Below are 12,362 nucleotides of genomic sequence, written 5' to 3' on the forward strand. Positions count from 1 at the left end.
TCTGTCACCAGATACTTTCCCCATTCCATACCTAACCCTCCTGTTTGTCCACACTGTCTCATTCCTTGGTTCCCGGTCTGTGCTCCAGCTGACTCCGTGCAGCTCTCACTCCTTCAGGCACCTAACTGTCTCATTGTTTTTCTGTGCACTCCAACCCACACCTCCAGTTCCAATATGCCCCCAAATCCCTCATTTCAAGCTTCTTTTTTTTTTTTAAGGGTTTATTTATTTATTTGACAGAGAGAGAGATCACAAGCAGACAGAGAGGCAGGCAGAGGGGTGTGGGGGGGGGGAAGCAGGCTCCCTGCTGAGCAGAGAGCCCGATGCGGGACTCGATCCCAGGACCCTGAGATCATGACCTGAACCGAAGGCAGCGACTTAACCCACTGAGCCACCCAGGTGCCCCATTTCAAGCTTCTTATGAGAGATGTCCATATAATGACACATTCTATCCTCATAAGTAACACACTTATGTATTAGAGGTATTGAATTAAATGTAAAATTAAACGTATGTTTCTTGCTCTCAAGCTCCTCCCCATCTTAACTTACCCTTGAGTTAATGGGATAATCACAGTTTCGGCCTCTCAGATGGAAAACCTTATTCTTTTTTTTTTTTTTTAAAGATTTGATTTATTTATTTGACAGAGATCACAAGTAGGCAGAGAGGCAGGCGTGGGGGGAAGCAGGCTCCCCGTGGAGCAGAGAGCCCAATGTGGGGGATCCTGGGATCATGACCCGAGCTGAAGGCAGAGGCTGTAACTCACTGAGTCACCCAGGCGTCCCGGAAAACCTTATTCTTCTCTGTCTCTCCTTTGCTTTTCCCATTCAGTTAGCAAATACTGTTAACTTTCTAGTAGCATCTGTCAGATTTGTCCCCTTTTCTCCACCCTCCTGCCACAATGCTAAGTCTAGGTTCTTCACACATGTGTAGTAGCTACTGTCTCCTAGATAATCCTCCTTCTTCCATTCTCTCTGTCCTCCTGTTCTTCCTCCATCCCTAATTCAATTATTCAGTCAATAGCTATAGAGCCTCTACTGTGTTCCAGGTACTGTGTAGGTACTGGGAGACCAAGAGATGTGGTCCTTGAGCTCACAGAGTCTGCTCTATAAATGGGGAAGACATAACCTTCAAACAAGTAAAACACCAAAATGCATAACTGGAAACCCTGCAAATGAGCAAGTTGCATGTCTCTTCGAAAATAATCTTAAATCTCCCTTTCACTTGTTCCTGTTCTAGCACAAGTATTTATAATGTCTCCGTACTGCACACTGAACCAAGTAGAAAATCAATTCCTAGATGTGAAGAAGGTAAGTGACTTACTCAAGGTCACATAGCTAGTATACTGAAAAAGAAAAGGTAAACACAGACAAGCAGGAGATTTGCACATACACTACACTGAACCCATGATAACAGTGTCCTATTGCGAAGATAACACATGAGGCAATGAACAAATGCTGCATGGTGGGTTTTGTTGTTGTTGTTGTTGTTTTTGACTATTTATAAGTGTGCTCTTATCTCTCAGTTTTTGAGTTCTTCTTACATTAACCTGAGATTTTCTCTAAGTACAATTAACTTAGTGAAAAAGCCATATTTTTCTAGACTGAGGAAAAGAAGCTCAGCAAGTTTATCATAATCTGTGATAAAAAATACACAAAGAATGGCAAAATCAATACCTTTCACTTGCTTTCATCTTTCAAGGAAATAAGTAACTATCAGCTGAATTGTTTTTATGGGTTTTTAAAAATGTGTGTTGTAGATTCTTTTTATTTTTATTTATTTATTTATTTTCCTAAGAGAGCCAGAGAGCAGGTGCACAAGTCAGGGGAGAAAGTCAGAGGGAGAGAGATAGAATCTTAAGCAGGCTCCATTTCTCGTACAGAACCTGATGCGGGGCTTGATCTCACAATCCTGAGATCATGACCTGAGCCTAAATCAGGAGTTGGACGCTCAAGTGACTGAGTCACCTAGGCGCCCCTGTGCTGTCAAGATTCTTAAAGGAATGATTTTATACTAAACTTAAAACTTGTGAGAACTTTTGTGTATTATTTCTATTCTCACAGTTCCAGAAAATATATTCCTTGCTTTTACAGATGGGAAAACGCAGGCTCAGAGAAGTCCAGTAGCCACATAAATTCACAGAGAGTAAAGGGAGAGACAGAATTTATGGCCAGATGATCTGACTCTAAAACCCAGGCTCCTCCCACTGAAACACACCACCTGAGTGACTCTCCCAGGAAGTGCAAGGCGCTCCTGCTTATGGCTGGGTCGTCTTCAGCCCTCCCATTGCTGCCCCACCAGCTTCTGTGCTGGTGTGGAAACGCAACAGGAACAGGAATGCCAAGAAAGAGGGTGATGGTGACTTCTGCCCAAGCAGAACGAGGGCATCTGAGGAGTCAGTGGGAAGTGAAGCCACCAAGTAAGCAAAATTACTTGTCAAGATTATTGCTGAAGCAAGAAGTAAAGAAAGAGCCTAGAAACTGAGAGGTGACACAGGTTCATAGGGGACAATAAGCTGAACCTGTTTGAAAACTAAGATACAGCAATCTGAAAAAAAAACCTCAAAAGCACAAGATCTAGATTACTTTATGTCAGAGTTTGTTGACAGCACAACCACTATTAGCTGAGAGGCCTTTGAAAATACAGGGAATTCGGGGACTTTGGGGGAATATGGTGGAGTAGGAGGATCCTAAGCTCACCGCCCACAGACACATCTAGATAACACCCACATGAGAGTAAATGACGCAGAAAACAACACAAAGACTTGCAGAATAGACTCTCCCCAGCTAAATATGCAGAAGAGGCCACACTGCAGAGGGTAGGAAGGGAAGAAACTTAGTTGGTAGCTAAGCAAACCCATGGGACTGCCCTCGGAGGCAGGGGCTCTGTAGGTGTAGAAAGAGGAAAGAAAGAGACACACTGGGCAGCCCAGTATGTCTATAACATTTGGCCTTGAAAACCAGAGTGGTATAACTTCATGAGTTCTTTCAGTCAGTGGGGCTTAACACCTGGAACTTTAAAAGTCAGTGGGCCTGACTCTGAGAGAGTTGCAGGGCCACAAGAAAAGGAGTCCATGCCCTTAAAGTGCCTGCACAACAGCCCTTCTGAGACAGAGCATAGAAGGAGCAATTTGAAAAACACTGGGGGTAGGGACGCCTGGGTGGCTCAGTTGGTTAAGCGGCTGCCTTCGGCTCAGGTCATGATCCCAGCGTCCTGGGATCAAGTCCCACATCGGGCTCCTTGCTCCGCAGGGAGCCTGCTTCTCCCTCTGCCACTCTGCGTGTGCTCTCTCTCTCGCTCTCTCTCTCTGACAAATAAATAAATAAAATCTTTAAAAAAAATTAAAAAAAAAAAAAGAAAAGAAAAACACTGGGGGTAAACGGGAGCGAGATTTCTTTAATCCTCTCAGAGCATGTGCTGGAGGGGCAGGGATCCTTGGGAGACTTCTCCAGGAATGAAGGAGCTGGCGGACACCATTCCCTCCATCACCCCACAGCCTAGACCCATGGACACTTCTGGGCACCAGTCCTATACCAACACCCCTGATGTCTAAACCGCTAACAGTATGCCCCGCCCCCTGTGCTCTCCTATGGATATACCCCCACCAGCCAAGCCCAAGCACTTGGTCTCCTCACATAGCAGATCCACACAAACCTTGCTTACACTGCATGCCCAGCCCCCCGCCATTCTCCTGCAGACATGCCCCTGCCCACCAGTACACCCTTGGCCAGAGCCCATCCAAAGCAGTGCCACAAAACTGGAAGTGTGCAAGCAGCCCCAACAGGGACCAGCATGGCTCCAGAAGGACTCCTGCCCCAGGAGGAGAAGAAGATAACCAACACACACCAGGCCAACTGTAGCTCTGTCAAGAGGTTGGGGCAGATATCTGGTCTGACTGCAAGCCCTGCTCACCATTGAAAGTTTCTCAGGGGATGACACAGAGAAAGACCCCTGCAGTTTGCTCTGGCAAACCCCTAGTCTGACTCAACTCAAGCCCAAAGCAACCCCAGACTGCCCCACTAATAAACCATGGACTAAACCCTGCCCAAAACAGGTAAAGAGAGCCATTCCAGATAGTAGGGGGCATGTAGCCCTGAGGAGACAGAGGAATACAACCCAAATGAAAAAACAGGACAAAATCACAATGAGGAGCTAAATGAAATGGAGATGAGTAATATGCCTAATAGATAACTTAAAGTAATGGTCATAAGGATACTCACTGGACATTAGAAAGAGTGAAGGATCTCAGCAAGACCCCCAACAAAGAGATAGAAAACCTAAAAAAGGACCAATCAGAAATGAAGAACCCAATAACTGAAATTAAAAATAGAGTAGAGGGAATAAACAGTAGACTAGAGGAAACAGAAGAACAGATTAGTGACCCAGGGGACACAGAAATGGAAATGGAGAGGAAAAACGATAGTAAAAAATGAGAGTAGACATAGGGAATTCAGAGACAGCATCAAAGCATAATAACATTCACATTATAGGAACCCCAGGAGAAAAGACAGAAAAGGAGACAGAAAATTTACTTGAAGAAATAATAGCTGAAAACTTTCCTAAGCTGGGAAAGGAAGTGGAAATCCAGATCCAGAAGGCACAGAGAGCCTCCAACAAAATCAACTCAAGGATGTCCACACCAAGAAATATAGTAATTAAAATGGCAAAAAGGAGTGATTTTAAAGGCAGCAAGAGAAAGGAAAGAGTTATATACAAGGGAAACTCTATACGGCTGTCAGCTGATTTTTCAGCAGCAAATTTGCAGGCTAGGGGGAGTAGCATTATGTATTCAAAGTCCTCAAAGGAAAAATCTGCAGCCAATAATACTCTCTCCAGCAAGTCTATCATTCAGAATAGATGGTGAGATAAAGAGTTTCCCAGACAAACAAAAGTTAAAAGAATTCATGACCACTAAACCAGCCCTACAAGAAATGTTAAAGGGGGGCTCTTTGAGGGGAAAGGAAAACTGTAAGTAAGAATAAGAAAACTAGGAAGCACACAGAGTAAAATTTAGTACATCTATAAAAATCAGTGAAAGGACTCACAAAAGGATATAAAATATGACACCATATATCTAAAACATGAGGTGGGGGTGGCAGGCACCTGGGTGGCTCAGTTAGTTAAGCATCTGCCTTCAGCTTGGGTCACGATCCCAGGGTCTGGGATTGAGCCCCGAATCGGGCTCTCCACAAAACAGGGAGCCTGCTTCTCCCTTTCCCTCTGCCTGCTGTTCCCCTTGCTTGTGTTCTGTCTCTCTATCTCTGTCAAATAAATAAATAAAATCATTTAAAAAAAATTTTTTAAAAGAGGTTGGGGGGAAGAGTAAAGAATGGGTTCAAACTTAAGCAACCATCAACATAATATAGACTGCTATACACAGAAGATGTTACGTACGAATCTAATGGTAACCACAAATCAAAAGCCAATAGATATGAAAAAAGTAAAGAGAAAGGAATGCAAGTACAGCATTAAAAAAAAACAGCAAACCATAAGAGAAAAGAGCAAGAAATGAAAGGAACAGAGAAGAACTACAAAAACAACCACAAAACAAGTAACAAAAAGGCAATAAATACATACCTGTCATTAACTACTTGCAAATGTAAATGGACTCAACACCCCAAACAAAATGTGTGGGCTGACAGAATGGATAAAAAGGCAAGACCTATCTATATGTTGCCTACAAGAGACTCATTTCAGACCTAAAGACCCATGCAGATCAAAAGTGAAGGGATGAAAAAACATTTATCATTCAAATGGAAGTGGAAAGAAAGCTGGAGTAGCAATTCTTATATCAGACGAAATAGGTTTTATTTTTTTAAAGATTCTATTTATTTATTTGAGTGAAAGAATGCAGAGAGAGAAAGTGCATGAGCAGGGTAGGGAGGCAGAGGGAGAGGGAGAAGCAGGCTCCCCACAGAGCAGGGAACCCAGCCAGCCCAGCTGATGCAGGGTGATCCAGGACTCTGGGATCATGACCTAAGCCAAAGGCAGATGTATAATTGACTGAGCCACACAGGTGCCCCCAAACAAAATAGACTTTAAAACAAAGACCGTAACAGGAGACAAAGAAGGACACTGTGTTATCATAAGGAAAAAAGTCCAACAAGAAGTATAACAATTGTAAATATTTATGCACCCAAGATGGGAGCATGCAAATACATAAAGCAGCTAATAACAAACATAAAGGAAGTAATTTATAGTAGTACAATAACAGTAGGGGACTTTAACACCCCACTAACATCAATGGATAGATCATCCAAACAGAAAATCAGCAAGAAAACAGAGGCTTTGAATGGCACATTGGACCAGATGGATCTAACAGATTTATTCAGAACATTCCATCCTAAAAAAGCAGAATACACATTCTTTTCAAGTGCACATGGAACATTCTCCAGAATAGATCATGTATTAGGCCACAAAACAAGTGGCCAACAAATTCAAAAAGACTGAAGCCATGCCATGCATCTTTTCTGACCAAAAAACTATGAAACTAGAAATAAACCACAAGAAAAAAAATCTCGAAAGAACACAAATACATGTTGCCTAAATAACAAGTTACCTAACAATGAATGGGTCAACCAAGAAATCAAAGAAGAAATTAAAAAAAAATACATACTGACAAATGCAAATGAAAACACAGTGGTCCAAAATCTTTGGGATGCAGCAAAAGCTGTTCTAAGGGGGAAGTATATAGCAATAGAGGCCTACCTTAAGAAGCAAGACAAATCTCAAGTAAACAATCTAACCTTACACTTAAAGGAACTAGAAAAAGAGGAACAAAGAAAACTCAGAACCAGTAGAAGGAAGGAAATAATAAAGATTGGAGCAAAAATAAATGAAATAGAATCTAAAGAAGCAATAGTACAACGAAATCAGGAGATGGTTCTATGAAAAGATCAACAAAATTGATAAACCAGGTTCATCAAAAAAGAGAGAGAGACAGAGACAACTCAAGTAAACAAAATCAGAAATGAAGGAGGAGAAATGGCCAACAACACAGAAATACAAAGGATTATAAGGCAATATTATGAAAAATTATATGTCAATAAATTGGACAACCTAGAAGAAACGGATAAATTCCCAGAAGCATGTAACCTCCCAAAACTGAATCAAGAAGAAATGAAAATGAATGGATTGATTACCAGCAATGATATTGAATCAGTAATCAAAAACCTCCCAACAAACAAAAGTCCAGGACAAAATGGCTTCACAGGAATTCTACCAAACATTTAAAGAAGAGTTAACACCTATTCTGCTCAAACTATTGCAAAAAAATAAAGGAAGAAAATCTTCCAAATTCATTCTATGAGGCCAGCATTGCCCTGATATCAAAACCAGATAAAGACACTGAAAAAAGAGAACTATAGGCCAATATCTCTGCTGACCATAGATGCAAAAATCCTCAAGAAATATTAGCAAACTGAATCCAATAATACATTTAAAAAAACTATTCACCACAGTCCAGTGGGATTTATTCTGGGGATGCAAAGCTGGTTCAATATTTGTAAATCAATCAATATGACACATCATATCAACAAAAGAAAGGATAAAAATCATATGATAATTTCAATAGATATAGAAAAAGCATTTGCCAAAGTACAACATCCATTCATGACAAAAATCTCAATGAAGTAGGTTTAGAGAGAACATACCTCAACATGATAAAGGCCATATGTAAAAAACCCACAGCTAACATCATACTCAATGGTAAAAAATTGAGTGCTTTCCCTCTAAGATCGGGAATAAGACAAAGATATCCGTTCTCACCACTTTTATTCCACATAGTATTTGAAGTCCTAGCCACAGCAATCAGACAAGGAAAAGAAATAAAAGATATCTAAAATGGTAAGGAAGAAGTAAAACTTTCACTATTTGCAGATGACATGATACTCTATATAGAAAACCTGAAAGGACTCCACCAAAAAACTACTAGAACTGATAGATGAATTCAGTGAGGTCACAGTATACAAAATCAGTATACAGAAATCCACTGCATTTCTATACACTAATAGTGAAGAAGCAGGAAGAGAAATTAAGAACACAATCCCATTTGCAATTGCACCAAAAATAATAAAATATCTAGGAATAAACTCTACCAAGGAGATAAGAGACTTATACTCTGAAAACTGTAAAAAAACACTGATGAAAAAAAAAAAGTGAAGATGAACAAACAAATGGAAAGATATGCCATGCTCATGGATTGGAAGAATAAATACTATAAAAATGTCCATAACACCGAAAGCAATCCATAGATTTAATGTAGTCCCCATCAAAATACCAACAGCATTTTTCACAAAACTAGAACAAATAATCCTAAAATGTATATGAAACCACAAAGACCTCAAATAGGCAAAGAATTTTGAAAAAGAACAAAGCCAGAGGTAACACAATCTTAGATTTAAGATACACTATAAAGCTGTAGTAATCAAAACCATATGGTACTGGGACAAAAACATAGATCAATGGAATAGAATAGAAAGACCAGAAATGAACCCACGATTATCTGGTCAATTAATCTTCAGCAAAGGAGGCAAGAATATGAAAAGATAATCTCCTCAACAAATGGTATTGGAAAAACTGGACAGCTACATGCTGTAAGCACCTGGTGGCTCAGTTGGTTGAGTGACTGTCTTCAGCTCAGTTCATGATCCTGGAGTCCCAAGATCAGGTCCCGCATCAGGTTTCCTGTTTGGCAGAGGGTCTGCTTTTCCCTCTGACCTTCCCCATCTCATGTTCACTCACTCTCATCCTCTCTCTCTCTCTCAAATAAATAAATAAAATCTTAAAAAAAAAAAGAATTCTTATTTCATACACAAAAATAAACTCAAAATGGATTAAGAATCTAAGTGTGAGACCTAAAACCATAAAAATCCTAGAAGGGAACATAGGTAGTAATTTCTCTTATATCAGCCACAGTAACATTTTTCTAGATATCTCTCCTAAGGCAAGGGAAAGAAAAACAAAAATAAACTATTGGGACTACAACAAAGTAAAAAGCTTCTGCACAGCAAAGGAAACAATCAACAAAACTAAAAGGTAACCTAACATATGGGAGAAGATATCTGTTAGTAGTGTATTCAATAAAGGTTTAGTAACCAAAATATATAAAGAACATATACAACTTAACACCAAAAAAAAAAAAAAAACCAATTAAAAAATGGGGAGAACACATGAATAGACATTTCTCCAAAGATAGACAGATAGGCAACAGACACATGAAAAGATGCTCAACATCACTCATCATCAGAGAACTGTAAATTAAAAAATCACACTAAAACATCATCTCACACCTATGAGAATGGCTAAAATCATAAAAACAAGAAAAAGTGTTGGCGGGGGTGTGGAGAAAAAAGAGCACTTGATCACTATTGGTGGGAATGCAAATAGGTGCAGCCACTGTGGAAAACAACATGGAGTTTCCTCAAAAAGTTAAAAATAGGGGTGTCTGGGTGGCTCAGTTAGTTAAGCATTTGCCTTCAGCTCAGGTCCTGATCCCCAGGTCCTGGGACTGAGCCCTGCATTGGGCATCCTGCTCGTTGGAGAGTTTGCTTCTCCCTATCCCCCACTTGTTCTCTCTCTCTGTCTCTCAGGAAAATAAATGAAAGCTTTTTTAAAAAAGTTAAAAATAGAATTACCATATGATCCAGTAATCATACTACTGGCTGTTTATACAAAGAATATGAAAACACTAATTTGGAAAGATATACACACCATATGTTGATTGCAGCATTATTTACAGTAGCCAAATTATGGAAGCACCCCAAGTGTCTATCAATAGAGGAATGTATTAAAAAAATGTGGAATACATAGACGATGGAATATTACTGAGCTGTAAAAAAGAATGAAGTCTTGCAACTTGCAACAATGTGGATGGATCTAAAGAGTATAATTCTAAGTGAAATAAGTTAGAGATATCACATGATTTCACTGATATGTGGAATTTAATAAATAAAATAAATGAATGAAGGAAAGAAGAGCAATAAACAAAAAACAGACTCTTAAAGAACAAACTGATCATTACCAAAGGGGAGGTGGGTTGGGGGCTGGGTGAAACAGGTGAAGGGGATTAAGAGCACATTTATCATAATGAGCACTGAGTAAGGCATAGAATTGTTGAAGCACTACACTGTATACCTCAAACTAATACAACACTGTATGCTAACTATTTTGGAATTAAAGTTAAAGAAAATACAGTGAATGCACTAGAAATGGTTAACATGGAGAATACAAAAAAAAAAAAAGAGGAACGAACTTTAAATTTCTTGATCACTTTCTTTTCTGCCTAACGTTGTAACCAACTATCTGAAAAATGAAGGGAGGAAGGAGGAAGATATTTGGTAAATTAGTCTTAATTCCCTAATGGGCATTTGCTACCTATTCTGGATTAGGATGTGACTCAGCAAACTGATGTGAAACAATATTCATAACCTTTACATCAAGTCAATTTCCCCCCACAAACCCAAACATTAATAATTGTAAAAATCCTTCTACACTTCTTTCTGTAGTATTCTACACACACACATTAAGAAATGCTTTTCCATGGGGGTGAGGTGCTAGCTTCTTCTGTGGGGAAGGTGCGTACAAAGTGTGTACAAAGTTGGGGATGAGCGTGCACCGGTGTACGTGGGGTGGGGCAGGGAGGGGTGGCCACAAAATTAGCTGAGATATTCTTAAGAATCTGAAGCAGGGATATTTAGAGATAGTTGGGGGGGGGTATGAAAACAGGCCATTTTCTCCCTCTTGATTGTTAACATGTAGGAATTTATACAAAAATTTTAATGCATAAAAATGGTGGATTTTACTACTAGAAAATGAAACACACCTTGGAAGGGAGGGTGGAAGCCAGAGAATACAAAGGTAGCCCATTTTATTCAGACACAAAATATTTATTGAGCATCTTGTGGCAGTCACTCATTAGGAGCTGGGGTATAGCAGTGGACACAGAGAAGCAAATAGCTGCTCACAGAAGCTAGGATCTACTGGAGGGCCACAGAAATAACAAATAATAAACCTATAAGCAAATTAACAAGGATAATCAGATATAGGGAGCATAACTAAGCTAATGAGAGACAGCACATCTGCTAGGTGGGTTGGGAAGCCCTTTCGAAGAAGGAGACTCATGAGTTAGGACTTGAACATGAAAAAGAGGTGGCCACATGAGGTCCTGGGAGAGGAGAGCTTCAAGCAGAACAGCCAATGGAAAGACCTAGAAGCTCAGCATGCTTAGAGGAACAGAAAGCAGCCCAGTGTGACTGCAGCCTGGTGAACATGAGGGCCAGACAATGGTGAGGAAGGTAGAGAGCAGGCAAGATCACCCAGCACCCCTCAAGCAAGTTAAAGAGCTGGATTTTTTTCTCTGGTATGGGGAAGCCAGAGGGTTTTGCTTAAGAATACTAATCTGGTTTACATGCGGGACAGGTTACTCGTGAAGTGTGTTAAGTGTGGCTGCCTTGTTAAGTGTGGGCAAAAGTAAAGTGAGAGAGACTAGGTAGGAGGCAGTTATCCAAGTGACCCCGGTGATGCAGACAAAGGTGTGGTAGGAGTGGTAGAAAGTATTGGAGATGGAAAGCTAAGGCTTGCTGTTGGATTGGGTGTGGAATTCTGTAGAGAGGGGAGACTGATTTCTGCTGCCCCAAACCGAGGCTGTCAGGGATGGCCAACAATCACCAGAAGCCAGCAGAGGCAAGGTGGACTCCTTCCTTAGCGCCTCCAGAGGGCATGGCCTCCCTAATACCTTGATTTCGGACTTCTAGCCTCTAGAACTGTGAGTGAATAACTTCTGTTGTTTTTATTTGCCCATTTGAGGTAATTTGTAACAGACGACCTAAGAAATTAATACATGGTCTGACGGAAATTGAGGAATCAAGAATAGTTCTGCTGTTAGAGGCCTGAGCAGCGGGGAGATAATGATGCCATTTCCTGAAATGGGAAAGGATAGGTTTGGGGAAAAAAACCAAGGGTGTGGTTTTAAATAGAAAGAGGTCTCTTATGTACATCCAAGTGGCAATACCAATGGGACTATTATACATAACAGCCTGAAACTCAAGTAGAAAGGTTCAGACCGGAAATGTGAATCAGAGAGTATTAGACATTTATTTTTTTTAAATATTTTATTTATTTATTCTGTGGGGGAGGGGCAGGGGGGAAGAGAGAGAAAATCTGTACTGAGCACAAAGCCCAATACCAGGCAGATCCTAGGACCCCGAGATCATGACCTGAGCTGCAATCAAGAGTCAGACACTTAACTGACTGAGCTACCCAGACACTTCAGTATTAAATATTTAGAGGTTTTTTTTTTTTTTGGTAAAGATTTTATTTATTTATATTTCAGACAGAGATCACAAGTAGGCAGAGGCAGGCAGAG

At 40.4% G+C, this 12,362-nt stretch overlaps 1 protein-coding gene across 2 annotated transcripts in view; it reads right to left on the reverse strand.

Annotated features, from left to right (window-relative positions):
- Nucleotides 1-12,362, reverse strand: part of RASGRF2 (Ras protein specific guanine nucleotide releasing factor 2) — a gene marked incomplete at its 5' end in the record, with an annotated part of 256,694 nt that overhangs the window by 53,703 nt on the left and 190,629 nt on the right. The gene's annotated exons all lie outside the window — the stretch shown is intronic.

The sequence above is a fragment of the Martes martes genome (genome assembly GCF_963455335.1).
Source record: "Martes martes genome assembly, chromosome: 5".
NCBI lineage: Eukaryota > Metazoa > Chordata > Mammalia > Carnivora > Mustelidae > Martes > Martes martes.